We start from the raw sequence: 17,193 nt of genomic DNA, 5'->3' as shown, positions 1-17,193 counted from the left end.
TTTATCAGATGTAAAACTGCACAAGTCATATCGGCAATAGCTTAACCTTCTATTTCAGAAAATGATAGTTCTGTTATTTTAACGTTTAAACACTACTTTTCTTTCTGTGGTATGTTATCGTTGTTTTGTCTGAAGCTTTAGATGTTGCCAGTGTATTGGAAGTCTCAATTAAATGAGACAAGTCCGGTAAGTCAGAACGGAAGGGTGGTTTTTGAAGACTAGAGTTAAGCCACAAATTAGATACTTTCGTACCTGTGGAAATTTGGTTAATTTGATTTAATCCTTAATAGCTGGACTGTGTAGTGGTGAACTAGTTTTCCTTGTTAGATTGTTGAGTTTTACTACAGTCTGTTGCATATGGGAGAGTCGGTTGTCCTGGGCAGCTCTATGTTCCAGGCAGACAGAAAGAAGTAGGATAATTTGGGAGGGTATGGGAACTTGGGGTTTTCTCGAAATAATGCACAAGGTATATGATTCAGGATTTCTCTGAATATACATCAAGGAGAGTCTTATTTTTACTACTTTTTTTTTTTTTTTCAGAATGGTGTGGGTATTGCGCTTTGTTAAATTAGGAATTATTTCAAGCTGGATTATCTAGAGACAGTGCCCTTCAGAGCTACTCTTGCTTTCACTTGGGTGATCAGGTCCTTAGGACAGACCTTCTGTATCTTCACAAACTTTCTAAAGCTGTGCATGCATTTTCCAGGTTTATATGTGCATATGTCTGGAGGTGTTTGTTAGCAGAGTTAAATCTATACATCCTTAAAATTCTACATTTAAGAATTATTTAGTCTGTCAGCATTAAAAAAACCTTATTTTTCTTGAAATATGAAATTCCGTACATGGCAGTATGTGTATTGTCTCTAAACATAAAGGGATTTATCATGTATCTAGTGCAAGGTCAAAAAAGGAGTTGTCTTTTTTTTCTGTTTTGAGAATCTGACAGTGGAAATTTCCCCATTTAGCTGTCCACAGAGACAAGGCACCCTATACCTCCTTACTTCAAGTTAAGTTAGAACTGCCAAAGATTTGTTCTGCTTAAGGATTCAGATTAGTGTTTTCTTTCTCCAGAAATGAAAGACTGCATCTGAAAAATCCTGCTAAGCCTGATTTTTCTTCATTGTTCCTCAGTCCATAAAATTTTATTTGTGCTGAAGAAAATGTACATAAGGAGGTGCTGAAGAGGAACGAATATGGCAAATATTGCTAACATATGCCTTTCACTAGGACATAGCTCAGCTTCTTATTCTATTACTCTTTGTTAGAAAATTGATCCGCAGTCATACAGGAACTACATAAACTGTACCTTTGGCTTTTTGTTCTCAGTAAATGGGAATAATAAATACAGTTTTCATCACTACCTTTCTCTGATAAAAAAAAAAAGCTTTTTCCTACTTCGCTTTGACCTGTGTTCAAGGTAATACTGCTTGGTATTCTTAAATAAAATAATCAGGTTTAGAAGCAAAGATCTTCATGATTTTCAAGTCAAGACTTCAAAAGTGCCTCCTAACAAATGACAACTTGCTTACTGAAGCCCTTCAAATGACAGCTGTTTTAAATAGGAATAATAGAGGTTTGCTGTGTAAACAGTATTATGTATAAATGAATATAACACTTTCTTTTTTTGTGTATACACCAGTGTTGGAAATATTTATGAGATTTTTTATTTTTTTAATCTTTCTTCACCTCCTTAGTATTCAGCTTTTGCCAGAAGCAACAGTTTAATAGTGAAGCAAAGCCCAGCGGAAATACGGTGCCATGTTTTGTTTCCTATCAGCCGTATCACTTAATTACAGTAAAAACTTGCTGTTATACTAACACAGCTGAATATTACTCTCTGCAGCTCTATTTACCATCTGTAGCATAGGCATAATAATATTTAAATGCTCCACGGAGGTGCTATTAGGCTTTGTTAGTTATGAGCAATACTTTATACTCCATGTGGAAGAGAAGGGTCATGCCAAAGAATGGAGTTTTGGGACACACAGACGTTTTTAGCAGTTCCCAGCAAGCGTGTCCCTTGCAGGACAAGGGTTCCTTTGCCATTGGTGGGTGTCCGACCTCTTGATGAAGTGTGGTGAGACCTTCACTGTCGCTGCTCTGGGTCCGCTGAGCTCGCCTGTGGTCATGTCCTGGTAGAGGGAGAAACGGGAAGCATTTCTTGCGCCTTTCTTCTCAGTCTCAAACCCTTGCTAAGCTGGCACCAGCTTTGCTGAGATGCTTTGAAGCCTTTGGCTGGAATGTGCTGTCGATGTATGGAATGTGTTATGGATGTACGGAATGTGGGGGATATTATTCTTCATTATTATTGTAGACTCAAGCTCTACTTAAAAGACGTTAGATGTTGACTGGGTTAAATTCAATTAAATATAGTTTCAAGGATCTTAGGCTGTCTTAGATACACACACCCCCTTAACATGAAGTAGTACAATTTATAACTGAAAGTTGGTATTAAATATTCTCAGTTTTTTAATACAGCAAGTCTCTAAATTTATTAGACTAGAAGAACTTTCTCCTAGAGGACTTATTTTCTTATGCTGTCCAAAAGGTAAATAATTATACTCCTAGCTTTTAAAATGCATGCTTGCAATCAATTAAAGCATTCATAAAGGAAGTTTCAGTTACTTTCAGACAAAAAAAAATACCAATAGACACAGAAGTAATTTGAGCGCTGGGTGGAAGGTCAAGCTCATTAGCTTAAATTCTGGAAAATGCACTCTAGAGCTGATAAGAAAGAGCACTGCTGAATGGATTAAGCTGCTTATTTGTATAAGAATACAGCAATTTTCATTGAGAAAATGTATTGTACAAACGATCCATGTACTTCCATGTGAACAAATGTGAGGCAGGTGCACAAATTAATGAGGGATATAAGGCATGTTTTTCCTGACAGCCTATGGCACGTAGGCCGATCTAGGGCAGGTGTTCCAATTAATGAGGGAAATATATTTGTGCATGGGGAACCATGCCTTTTTGTGCTACAAAAAGGACCACGCATATGTTTCGCAATGGAGGGAGCTTGGGACTTCATTCACTTGCGTGGAACAACAGACTGATTCCCTTGGGATCATGACCATATTGTGGAAGTGAGAAAGCAGAATAGCCCTACACTGTGATGTGTCATCACGTTAGCAGCTTTCCATTGCCTCAGATAGGACAGGGGAGTTTGTCTCACTGCGAAGATGCAAAACTTGGCACCTCATGCCTCTTGTGGTCTTATCGCTCCTATATGTTGTAGTGATGAGGGCTGATGCTGTTGCTGGAAGGTAATGGATTAGCTGCTGAAAAAAAATAAAAGAAAACACCCAAACCTGAAGGAACTTTTCAGCTCATAAAGCTTTTATGAGATGAAAAATGCTTGTGGGGGTGTTGTTTAACAGTGGTTGGAGAAATGCTGGAAACATAACTCCTGTCTGTATCAGGAGTAATTTGCACACCTGCATTTTTTGGAGGAGTTTAAAAGTCTTTAAATAGTGAAGATGTTTCAAAGTGCTTGTTGGACCCTGGGACTCACACCAGCTCTGTCTGGTTTCTTGTCCCCTCCAGCTTTGAACAGAATGAAATTGCAGGAACTTGTGCTTTGTAGAGGTGCAATTTTATAGAAAGAGGTTAAAAACCTTTGTGTTTCAACATGTAATTCTCTGACATGCATATTTCTGTCTTAGCAGTGTAAGAGGGCATGTGGGATTTGAATGAAATGCAGAATGGTAATGAGTCATAGTCATAAACCTCAACAAAGAAGCCAGAAAAAGAGTCTTTTCAGGTCCGTTTTAGGCCTTGTCTTAAAATTAATTTAATCCTGTTGTCTTCACAGCTCCTTCTGGAGGGCTGTCACAGATCATCATGGCTCTCTAAGTCTGATTCTAATATCTAGCCTGAATTGCTTCTTGGCCAGTTTATACCCATGTTTATTCTTGCCAGCATTGTCTTTAGCTTGAATAGGTCTTTCTTCTTCCTGACATTTATCCCTTGATAATTTTATTTCTCTGTTCAGTCACAGAGAATAACCATGTCCCCTTTCAACCTTCGTTTTGCAAACTTCTGAGGGGAATGTGTGCTTGGGAGAGTGGAAATGTGCTGGGACCATGCTGGGAGGAAGGATGCTGGCTCTGTTCTGGAGGCTGTGGGTGTCGGGATGGTGCTGTGACCAGACGAGACGATGGTGTGGAGGGACAGGAGCAGCGTGACTCACAACACCATTTCCAGACAGCACCTCACTTGAAACAGAGCCAGCTTAAAAGCGTGCAGCATGTAGACTTTTATCTGTCTGCACCTGTACCCACATTGTTCTCTTTTAAGTTATTTTATTTATGCCCACTGGCAAATATGTATCTGGACACTGTTCTTTGTAGTACACACATGTGCTACGTGCGATTTTTGGTGTTCCTTTGAAAAATTATCTCTATTAGTTATTGTGTTAGAGAGACTTCTGCTGAAGGTGAGGTGACCCCTTTTTTGTGCTGAAATCAGCATTTGTTTTTCCTCAAGGGGAAAGTATATGGTGCTGAAACCTGGTGTTTATTCATAGAACCTATTTCAAATCAAAGTTTATCATAAAGGATAGAAGCTGTCTTGTAGTCATTGCATTCTGCTGCTGTATGTAGTGACTGATTGCCAAGAAAGGCTAGACCAGATGATCCTTGCAGTCTCTTCCAGCCTGATATTCTATGATTCTACAATAAAGTGGATGTATACGAATAGGACTTCCCTGCCTGTGCAAGCTGCTCAGCTTTTTTAACAAATGCTTAATTCTTGATATCACTGGGATGCATCTAAGAGAAGAAAAGTTCCAAAATTACCTAAACATTGTGGTAAACAAAGTACCATTTAATTTCCAAGTACATTTCGACTTGTATGTATTTGGATGTGGTGTTCTGTGGCCACAATTTACTGGTATTGTGCAACTAGACTGATGTGAATGAATTTCTGGTGGGATGTTGAAGCAATAGTAAAAGTGGCATCACGTGGGCTGAACCAACTTCCCATCTTATTAACTGCAAAATCTCCTGTTTATTTAATGGAGGGCTGGGCTTGTCTGCTTGTTCCAGCTGACATTAAGACTATGACAGCTGCAGCTCCTCATCAGCACTGGGAAAAAACCACATTTCCTGCTGCCCCGAGCGCGCTGCAGTCAATGGACATGGTCTTATTTCACTGTTTGAATTAGTAATCTGGTCCTTCCTGGTAGTGTTTTGCTTGAGCCCTGGGCTTGTGTGTTCAGCTAACAAAGAAAACCACCCAATGGTTTTGAGACACATTTCCAGATGAAACAGGTTTCTCAAAGTCCAATAGCTACTCAAGTCATTTTCATGCCCTGAATGACGGAAAGCTCTGTGTTATTCATAAAACCTGGCATAGAGACAGCCAAGTTCTCGTTTTGTCTGGAGTCACTGAAGTGTTAAATGCTAAGCAACATGGCTAGATTCTGATATCATCTTCCCCCGTGTAATTACACCACAGTAATTCCAATGAGGTGATCGAGAGCAGAGTCGTTATGCGGGTGTAGGGATGGCAAGTATCAGAATGTCTTTATAACATATACAGCTTCTGGTTCATTCTATAGTTTGGTGATTTTTTCTACAGAACAAATCTGTGTTGCATATTTAATCTAAATTGATAGACCTGTTGCTTAATTAAACCAGTTGGAATTTCTCTGTATTAGAATACTCATGTTGTACTGATGCTGTGAAGGGCTTTTTAAAATATGTTGAACACCATCACGTACAAATCACAGTTAAAATGCAACAGCAATGATGCCCTTTACGAAAGCAAGCCCTAATAAACAAGCAATTGTAATAAAATCAAGCTTTTGGTACACTGCTCTGTTTTCCAAAACAAAGGGAAATTAAAAAAGCCAACCCCATATCCAACAGAGCTGAAACTTGAAACTTAAAAAGTTTCACAAGAAGTTAAGACTGAATTAATAAGTAGTCTTTAGGCCACCATTACTGGTCTTCCTGAAGACTTATTATAGAACAACAATTTCTTTTTTTTTTTTCACATTCCATTATAGACTTCCATAGATACGAGGAACAGTGCCCTCACATTAAATACTGTTCAGAGGATGCCTACACATTCCCTGCTGTTTTTGCATTGTTTCCAAGGAAACATCTCAGTTCTAGCCATAAGGATCACACATTTCTAGCTTTCTTGTAGCTCTTTGTTTATTCATGACAGAAATGAAGGAATTTTATTCATAGGTACAATGTAGTTTTTCATGCTTCTGTCGTGAAGGAGAGGAATCCTTCTAGAAGTTTTGTTTACATGTGGAGAAAGTCTTAAGAAATCCTGTTATAGGAAAGATGAGCTGTCTTTTACATGGAAACAATATGACTTCACTTTTTTTAAGAAAGTGGTTTTCTCTACCGAAGTTTTGTGAATGTATCCAGATTGTAACAAATCTTAGTACTTATGCTGAGGATATAATCTTTTTTGCCTCTTTCAGAAACTATTATCTGTACCATTTTACTTTACATGAAATGATTCATTGATACAGTGAAACTCTGAATGAATACAGGACATGATTCTAGAAATATAAATGAACGTATTTTTATAAGTGGCTCAAAGGCTAAAGGTCTTAATAGAAATTAATTCCCTTAGGATGGGTCACTTGATAATTAGTCCGATAATAGCAATTTAAAAATATTTGTTGGCTGTTCTTTCTTTTTGAGCATGTAGTTTTCAGTGGTTTTTGGGTTTTGTTTGTTCATTTTTAGTTGTCCTCTGCACAATTTAGATTTAGTGATTAACTTAATCTTTGCTAATCCAGCTAGTCTTTTCCTTTCTTCCTCTTCTTGGAAGTGTTTAGATGATAAATATGATCAATAATACACATAATACCCTCTGGTGTCTTTCAAGATACTTGTGAATTATTTCCTGGCACAAGTCGGGATGTGTTCAGAGAGTCTGCTGCATATTTTGTGTTGCCTTTGGGAACATAGAGCTGAAGTTACCTATTTTTTTCTTTAGAGTAATTATCTTTTTTTTCTTTTTTTTTTTTTTTTTTCCTAAGGCTCAGTGAATTGTCTTAGGACTTCTCTGACAGCTTCAAATTACTATATTTGCTTAAACAAGGAGAACTTAGTATAAAAAATGGTCTAGACATTTCTATTCATTAATGATTAGAACTGAAATCCATTAGGAAGGGAAATGCAACTGGAATTGTGTACCTGAGCAGGAGCAATCTTGTCTTCCAGCAGTCCATACCTGCTTTGATATTACGTTTTATTACCTTTGGTATTAACTTCATTACCTTTTTATTACCTTCCATTAGCTTAAAGAGTGCATAAGAAACATTAATTTTAAACTTTTTTAACCATAGTCTTGGATTTTTCATATAAGACCTCATCAAGTGAGAATTCCATATTTTCAGTGGGAGGTTTTTGGCATCAGGAAAATAATCTCCATGTATCTGATGTAATATTTTTTTGCCAAAGTAACGGCAAAGAATATGCCTTTATGTACACAGAGTAACATCATGATTTTTATAAGATTTTATTGTGGGGTTTTGTCTAAATGGTGTTTTTCTTTCTTGGAAGTGGCGAGTGAAATGATTCTTAGGTTAGTCACATAAATACACCTCAGGCTTGTAGTGAGTTTCCAGGCACATGCTTAGTTAAATATTAATGATGACAAGCAAAATTTTTGAGTCATTTGGAAGTGCTTTGTACACTTAGTCCAACTGACAGGCAAGGATAAAGACCACAGGATATATCTTCTGCTGATAATGGTATTGTAATGGCAAGTGAACCTGGAAAATCTTTTCCGTGGTCACCATGTCTTTTGCCTTAGTGCAGTTACTCCTTTCCCTGCTTGAAGAAATACGAGTTAGTGTAAGTTCCTACGTAATTTCTTGGACAAATAATCTGAACAAGAACTAAATTTGCATGATTTCATGCCATGAGGGAGAAAGGCACCAATGCCAAACTCATCACTGTTTGGAAATTACTAGATTGCAATAGGTAACAAAGGCACTGGTGTTCGTTTTTACTGTTGGTGGGTGTTGGATGTAGGAGTCCAGCATTGCCAAGGGAAAAACACCACTGAGCATTGGAAGGCACATCACAGGTGGCAGTTTAACACAGTAGTGAGTTACCAGGACTACCAGATGACCTAAGAGGGTGTAAACTAGTTGTATACTCTACCCCACATGAAGTAGGAATACTACAAAAATCAATGGAATGGAAGTATTTAAACCTCTTCAAAATGTTACTCAAATGTTTATTTCTTCTCACTTTAACCCAATTATTTGGCATCTTCGGCTATATGCTTTCTTTCAGTTTATTCTGCCCACATTCAGAGCCTGTCAGGTGTGAACTAATTCTGAGTCAGTAGCCATATAACCATGTTAGTATAGGATGGGGTTTGTGCTAATAGGTTTATAGTCCCCCTCTGACATTTTTTAGTGCTGCACCAAGCTTAACACAGCTATGCATCTTCTTTTAGTTATAGTGGGTTGAAAATATTGTTCTTGAGTGTTGTTGAACAAAAATATATTTTTCAAAAAACAAATGTTTCTAAAAACAAATTAATATATATTTTTTTAAAAGTAAAAGTTCTCCACTTAAAAGAAAAATGAAGCAATTTCTCCATTTTATATATGTATGTGATTACATGGTTAAAAAGAAGCTCAGCTCTTTGTGCCCTATGTTTTATTTTCCCATCTCCAACCGAAGAAATGGTTAAGTATTTACAGGTGTGCAGCTTGCTCTCAGATAAGTCTTCTCCAGTTATAATCTTATTCAAAAGCATTTGCTGCATCAGGCTTCCCTTTCTCTCTGCTCTTCTTTCTATTTCACATGCTGTTCATATGTCTCTGAAGAGCTGAGAAAAGTGTCAGGATAAAAGGCACCCTAAAAGTTGATTCAGGTAGAAATTATAGATCAAAATACTGTTTAGTAACTTAATTTTTGAAAGGCTTTCAAGCACATGGCACTGCACTCCTATTCCTAAAACTGTGTCTGAAAGAGTCGTATTTCTGTCATTCTGTCTGCAGCAGTGGGGTTTTTGCAGCCTCATGTTAGTTTAACTGAGGAACTGGATGTTTAATACCCAAAGCAATCAAGTTTATTAATCTCTATTATTATTAATCTCTATAGCTAAATTTCAATTTCTTTCACTTTTTTTTTTCCTACAAGTCAAGAGATGATGAAAGAAGATTCATTAAAATTACAATCACAGAATCCACTTTGTGTCTTCTGAATAATATTTCCAAAGTGCACGACTCAGATCTGTGGGCAAAAATCTGTGTACCATGTGTGTCCATATTTATGTGCATAATCACTCTAATGATATATTCAAAAACATATATATTTAGATTTAAGATACTATGAAGATACCGTAATGACTTGAGTTACCGCTGCCGCTGTAGTAAATCAAGTTATTTTGCACAAGTAGATGGGTCTAGAACAAGGGTGATTTGCCCCACAACAGTCTATTCCAGCAAAGCTTTTCTTTCATATTTGAATGAAGAAAACTGAAGCTTAAAAATGTTTTGCCATGGAAGACTGATTGTATGTTGTCACCTGATTAATAGCTCTAAATATCTCCCCAAAAGGAGCAGGGACTGCAGCCAAATAGTGTAGCTAATCAGCTGTGGGCTTGTGCGGACATAAAATTGAAAGTGTGCTTATCAGGTACTTGAAAGATGCTTGAAAAATCATAGGTGATAAAATGTCAGAAAACTATCATGATAAGTGGCAGTATAGATGCATAAACTTCTCCAGATATCTGTAAAAAGAGCATTGTGGGGTAAATCAGGTAGGGTAATCATTGTCATAGCTTTAGTTCTTTGAAGAAGGTTATTCAGAATGAAGCCATTTTGCATAGGGAGGATACTCCTGAAAATGTATTTCCTCTCCCCTTCCCCTTCCCTTTCCCCTTTGCCTTTTTCCCTTTCCCTTTTCCATTTCCTTTCCCCTTTCCCCTTTTCCGTTTCCCCTTTCCCCTTCCCTGCCATATTGTTAATAATATATTGGAGTAGAAAGGAAGTGGGAATAGTTGTCCTAAGAATATTGTATGACAAATACTCAGTTGTTATCCAGGGAACTGTATCCTGCACTTGCTGGGGCTTAAACTTGACACTGCAAGGCTGCCATTTTTAACAACTTGACATTTTACTTATTCTGTCTTTTCTTAACAATTTTACCACTGCGTCACGGTGGGGGAACACAGGAAGCAATGAGGCTGAAGGAAACACTAGAGATTGCTTCACGATATGCTCTTATAATAAATTAGTTCCTTTATTTCTGACATGGTTTTTGCATCTTCATGTCTATTACTTTACAATTTGGCAGGGGTGTTTCAGCACAGCCACGCGGGCCAGAGCCCTGTGCAAAACAGATGTCCGTGTAAGCGACATCCACTTTCCACAGGTGTTTTCTGGTCTCAGCCAAACAGCTTGGGGAAATGGTATAGCTGTAAAAAGGCTGCAGTTTAGGAACGTGCCAGCAATTGATACTCAGGTTTTCAACAGGGTTGTATCTTGCATGGAAACAGAGAAACCCAAATATGGTAAAGCAGACTGGATAAGTGAATTTGAGCAGGCAACACTGACCACCCACCTTGAATTACTTTCAACTCCTACCCAGCCAGCTGTGTGAAAATTAGTTTTTTCAAATACTTTCTTCCAGAAATTTACTTGAGTAGTTGAGATTTTTATGCAAGGTCAATTTATATATGATTTTTATATATGATTTTTTTTTCCTGCTGATGAGATTTAAGAAACACAGACTTCTCTTTTGACTGTCAAAGGGAGAACAAAACATAAATTTTGATAAAATTTAGAAGGTAAAAAAAAAATAAACCTGTTGAGCCAAAGTTAACAAAAATTTTAGAAATATATATCCAGCTGGGGAACATTTCAAGCGAACTAAATAAAATCTTTTGTTTACTTAGACTGAACAGTAATCAAGAACTGGATTTTACTAGACCTCATCATACATACTAGTCTTGTTAATGTGAGGTAGCAGGATTAAAATAATAAAAAAATTAATTATTTCTGGACCTTTCTTTATTGTCTTTTACTTAGGTGTGTATAATAGTAGCGATGTTTCTTTTAACACCTTAGACCAGCTCCTTGGCAGTGTTCCCACCTCTTCCTGACGTGGGAGATGGGTATGCCTGGAGCACTGTTGCACTTTGACCGCGCTTAGGTAGGTTAATGATATTACAAGATGGCACAAGTTAGAGGAATTGCATGTACTGAAGGCTGACACTTGGAATTTTCCTTCAGCAGGAAACGTTTGGATTTCAAAATCTTATTCCTTTTGAAATGAGATGAAAAGAACAATTAAAAAAAATCCCATTTCTATGAAACAAAATGCCCCAAAAGATGTTATCAAAAGGTTTTATTTCTGTAAAATTGAATCTTTCTGTTCCAATTTGAATGTAATATTTTAAGGGGGTGGGAGGATCCCCTAAATACAAAGGTTTTGAAACAAAAGGGGAAAAAAAAGAATTTTTTTGTTTGAGGGTCATCTTGTCAAATTGCTTCTTTACTTCTTGAGTATGTTTTTAAAACAACATATATACTTGAGACTGACATGTTCCTGGTCGAGTTTTGTTTCACCTGAAGAGTTTCAGCAAGCCATAGGCATAAAACTGCTTGAATCCACCCAGACCCAAAGGTGCTCCTTGGCAGAGCTGAGGTTCAGGGGAGTCAGTATGAGACAAAAAGCTGTTTAAGTCTTTCCTCCTGCTAGATCCTCTCCCAAGCCCAGATACAAGGCTTCAGTGGACTTTCAAAGGGTTTAAATCAAACACTTTGAACCCCTTACACTTCATGGACTCTCCAGGTGAACTGTAGACACCTGTTGGCTGAATTTAAGTCTGCCAACTGTAGGCTTGCCCTTGGTGGGTCACCTTTGCAAGCCCACTCAGGAGTGTCCCACAAACGTGCAGAGATTTTGAGATAAAGCATTAAAGCCACTCCTTTAGGTTACTCAGAAAATCTTAATCAAAACCAGTCTGCATGTTTACTGAATTATTCTGTGGGTTGTCTGGTTTTTGTAGCAGCTTCAGTCTGCAGCAAATTCCATGAATGTACTAAAATGAGGATTCATGCATCTGCATTTGCTGTTAGTGTGCTTTTCATAGCACATTTTTACAACCTGTTCCAGAAGCGACCTTCTCAGAATAACGTTTTTTGAATGAGTAAGGGTCTGATCAATAGCTGCTGTGAAGCTTGAGACAGCTGACTTGTCATTTGACAGCCTACATGAGCTGTTCTACGATGGTCTGTTCTACGATGAACCATTGTGCTAACTGCTAGTCATTAGGAGTCGTGCTTGTTCCCTGGTCCTAGTCCCAGACACCTCTGTTATTAACCTCAAAGTGTCCAATCTGTTGGAGATGACATTTAAGGCTGTTGCCAATGAGTGCAAGTTTATCATCATGTATATGATGGGAATCTTCTGCAGGAGGTGATGACCGTGGTACTGTGCAGACCACCTGTAGCAAAGAAGACATAAAAATAAACCTATAGCACTTGTGGGATAGAAACAAGGTGACTTGCACATGGAAAACAGAATAGTTAGCAAGTATGCAGAGGGGAAAAATACCTAGATTTTCCCAAATTTTATCTTAAATTAAATTGTTTATTGTTTTTCTCTCTGTTTTTTATTGCAAGTTACTGCATTACCTTTTTCATGGTCAACAAATGTTACATTTGCAGAACTTTGATACAAAACAACAACTATCCAATATTTTAATGACATGTATGTTCTACATTCACCCTGATATAGTTCTGTTTAAGCCAAACCCAAAATTTTATGGTTATCAAATGCAGTAAGAAATTTGACTAATGCAAAGTACCCTACCTTGTGGTTGGGGGTTCTTTATAGTCAATGTTAAGTAGTTCATGATAGCGTCACATTATGCGATGACATGCATGCTTTGGAAATTAGCAGTCCAAACTGTCTTTGGTCTTCTTTTTAAATTCTTTTTGTTGGTGGTGTTGGGGTTTTTATTGTTTGGTTGGTTGGTTATTCACTTTTTTTTTTCTTTTTAGCTCTATTCTAATCAAAATAGAGGGTCTGATTCAAAGCCCACAGAACATTTTGTGATTCTTTCTGTGGATTTCATGGGTTTATTAGACCTCTAGTCCTTCTACCAAAGTTTGAGCTATTGCTTCTCGCAAACTGAGCATGTTGCTCTGAAGCAATAAACAGACAAATTGCAGGAATCTACAGGTAAAATCATGTTATCTGCAGGATGCCAGATTAGATGTTAATAGTCTCATTTTGAAAGAGACTTCACAAAAACATGCTGAATCCATAAGTTTTCTAAATGAATTTTTTTTGAAAGTTTGGGGAACATCAGTATTTGTTTCATATTTACTTCTCTATTAATTCTTCTTCAGCTACTGATCTGAAGGTTTTTGAGAGGAAAAAATGTTTTTTACTGCCTGCTCCCTCAAAAAAGATCTTGAAAAAGCCCATTAGGGTTATTTGTAGAATGTTAAAAGTCTTCTCAAGAAAAAATGTTGCTACTCTTTATACCTTTCTTTGGATGTGCAGAAGGTAGCTTGTCCATAGAGGCAACTTTCACATCTGATCCAGTAAGGAATTAATGTAGGTTTAGAACTACATTTTAGAAGGGTGGCAGTGGAAATTAAAGCCACCTCAATCGGTCTCTCTGTGGTTATGTGCAGTAGCAGCCGCCAACTCCTGTTGTGGCTAAAAATCACCCTGTAGCCAGGGGGATTTCTATTTCTTACACATAGTTGACTGTTGCTGAGATAGATGCCTATTCCATGCAGGTAATTTGAAAAACATCTAGGCATATTAAAGGGATTAAGAAACACTCTAGGCTGCATATACTCTCATCCATCTATCTATGCCATCTGTATTTCAGCGCATACCTCATCACTTTCTTTAATAAGAGGCTTTACTGATAAATCTGCTTTAAGAATTGTTTGGATTGGCAGTCTTAACTGACAGCTCTTGGCTTTACTATTTTTCAGCTACTTGTTTTTACTTTCTTGTTCTTGGAGTCATAACAACAAAGCACTTCTTTGAACAAGTGCCCCTTTTGGCTTTCTTGCCATCATAATGTGTGAACTATTGATAAACATATTTAGGAGCAAAACTATTTCTCTTTAAAGTCCTCATTCCATCTCTTATTAATGGTCTCTCTGTATATCTTTACCTGCAGCTGGAATGGACATGAACATAAATAGGGGCAAAATGTGTCAGCTGCATCTACCAGATTAAAACCATTGCAAGTGTTTATGTGTCCATCCTAAGGGTCTAGCAGACCAATTCAACAGATAAGACTTTTTCCTCCTTTATTCATATTTTAAGATAGCACTTAGGTTTTCATTTTAATGTCTTGCTTATTCTTAGAGAACAGGGTTATATGTTATATGAGCTATATTGTTATGGAGATTATTTGCCATCTCTGGGGTTTGAGAGAATTTTCCATAGCTGTTATTCCTGAGCATTGGCAACCTGCTTGCTAGCACTGAATAATCAAACCGCTAGAAAGAAGAAATTCTAATTAAAAAAAGAAAAGAAAAAAAAAAGATCCTTCACTCTTTTCTTAAAGGCTGGTTATTTTTTTTTTATTTGAAAAACAAAACCAAACCACTTCATATTTAATGAAGGAGCCTCCTGAAAGTTTATTATTGGAATATCATACCTTTAGCTAAGGTTCTTTTATGTGGATCTTTGTGGCATGTGAGATCTTGAAAAAGCTAACGAAGTAAAAGTAGGGTCTGATAGAGATCTTTGCGTATGTAAGAATTTGTATATGTCTTCTAGGTGAATTTGGAACAGATGTTGTTCATTAAATTTATTACCTACCATAAATGATTTAGCATGAGCTAATAATTTGAGGGACTCCCAGGTGTGCACTGTTACAAAAATAATACACTGGTCAGAACTTGTTAGTCATCGTACTCTGCTACAAATTACAGCCTATCCAGTCCCATCCAGGTTTTATACATATTTTTTAGTATATATGTCTGTGCAAAAACATGCTACATGCTTTGTGCATGCAATCGTAACAGCTGTGTATGGAATAATAATTAATCCTTATGGCACATTATTCTATATACCAGATTATTTATACACACTCTTTTTTAAGCTGCGCACAGTGTACAAAACATCTTTCTTGCTGATACATGTCTGTATGTAGTTCTCTGGTTCTGTATGTTGGTGCAGCTATTTTTTAGTGATTTTACTGCAAATCAGAAATTCCCAAAGCTCCCTAGCTGCTTTGACTGTCAATTCCCTTTTCAGTTATCGCATTCCTATGTATTTTTGTGTTTGTAGTTTTGAAAAGAAGGTGTGCAATTGTCTGTAGATTAGAGCTTCTGCTTTTATGAAAATATGACTCCCCTGTATGACTATGGCTGCTCTTTGCTAAAACTTGTGGAGTCTGAAAGTGATGTTATTAGACACGCTTCTTCATGTCATATTGCAAATCTTGGAAAAATAACTGAATTCTTGCTTTTCTGCTTGAGCAAAATTTGAAAGGGAGACCTGGGAGGACTCAAATAAATGGCTGCAGAAGCTCTATTTTTCTGTGGCATTGAGCAACTTTAAATATTTGTAACCTACTGGAGGAAGGAGCAGGGAAAAAATCTCTCTTTAGAGGCATTGCATAAAACAACTCCCAACAAGCACACATGATGGAGAGAGGAGTTTCAATTCTGTAGTCATTGAATAGACCTGTCATAGCGCAAAGTAAACAGCAGGCTTCACTGGGGCAACATAGAATAGCCAGGTAGAAATGAGGTTAAAAACAATTTGTTTGTTGTTGTTGGTTTTGTTTTTTGCTTGTTTGTTTGTTTTTATTGCTTGGGGAATGCTGAGCTTAGTGCTGTGCAAACTGAATATTTTGGTGAAAATACCTAATGCTGAAGGTGATTTATTCTCTGTAAGGCTGGTGTGGATCTTAATTTTTCCCAAGTTGTTTAATAATTACATCAAAGCCTTGGATTCAGGTCATCAAAATATGTGTTTTATTATAAAACAAACATGAAGTTGCCATTTACACTTTAGCTGGAGGTTTAGCAAAATGAAGTTTCAGTAATATTTTGCGAGTTTAGCTATAAAACCAGCATAAGACATTAGAATATTAATTCTCAATAGAGTTGCAATGACCTTTAGAAGACCCCCTTTGCAGTCAATGTGCACACACAAAATACCCCAAGCCAAAGAACCACAAGCCTTTCACAGTGCTCTGTGTCAGTTTAATGTGATTTGATACACTCTTTTCCAGAATGATCACCTAATTTCTGAGACCTCAATAATCATAGAGGTTAAATGATGTTCATATGTACGGGAATTATTTCAAACTAATGAAATACTTTACGTGTCAGGTTCTCATTTTTCTTATGTCGTGTGAACAGTTTTAATAAGGAAATTTACTTGAAATTTGGGTTCTGTCATAGACTGGGTATGCCAGAATACCTACAAATATTCTTTGGGGAGCAATCACCGCTAACATTGCTGTAAGACAGGAGTCCTGTGTGTTGGTTCAGATCCTCTTCAGACAGATCTAGACAAAGCTCCACTGGCTGCACCAGTTTATACCAGCAAACTGTAATTTTGCTTTGGACAAAACAGCTATAAGCATTAGATTCAGAAGAAAGATACATTCATGGAATAAGGTTTCACCACAGATTTTCCAGCTTGAAGTCTGTTGGCCAAGCCTGAATACTGGCTTTTTTCTGGGTCTGTTGTATCCTCTTTTGTAAAAAGGGTATTATCTATTGTCTGGAACAGCAGATTTGAAGTCATGTTTGTGCTGAGAGGACATGTTTAAGAAGTGTCTATGGAATCTGGGATTATAAATCTTGGAGGAATTCACAAGTCCTCTTCAGCTAAAGCCTTGTCTACTTAGAACTTCCTCCTCTGCTTGGCTACCTAGAAAAAAGCTTGAGAGGTTTGCGATCTCTGAGAGTGTGTAAATAATTGAAAGCGAGTGGTACCCAGAGTAGAATAGTTGGACCTTACGCATGTTACTGTCTGAATGGTGGTTGATTTTTGAATCTGGGGTATTTTTTCTTATTTGTTTCATAATGCCTTATAGTGCCAAATAGCAACACCTTTATAAAATAAGACTTTATTTACTGACCATCCAAGTGTGAAGAATAGGGCAATTAATGTAGTTTTTATGGTGTTCCTAGTAACTTGAATTACTCTATACTGAGTATAAATGGAGTTGCAGAGGCATATTCTTTAT

General features: G+C 37.2%; 1 protein-coding gene across 4 annotated transcripts in view; it reads left to right on the top strand.

Annotated features, from left to right (window-relative positions):
- VCAN (versican) overlaps nucleotides 1-17,193 on the top strand; it is a 114,506-nt gene that overhangs the window by 59,013 nt on the left and 38,300 nt on the right. The gene's annotated exons all lie outside the window — the stretch shown is intronic.

This window comes from Streptopelia decaocto (assembly GCF_964273445.1).
Source record: "Streptopelia decaocto genome assembly, chromosome: Z".
NCBI lineage: Eukaryota > Metazoa > Chordata > Aves > Columbiformes > Columbidae > Streptopelia > Streptopelia decaocto.
The sequence above is the reverse complement of the archived record's forward strand: the minus strand, read 5'-3'. Positions and strand labels throughout refer to the sequence as shown.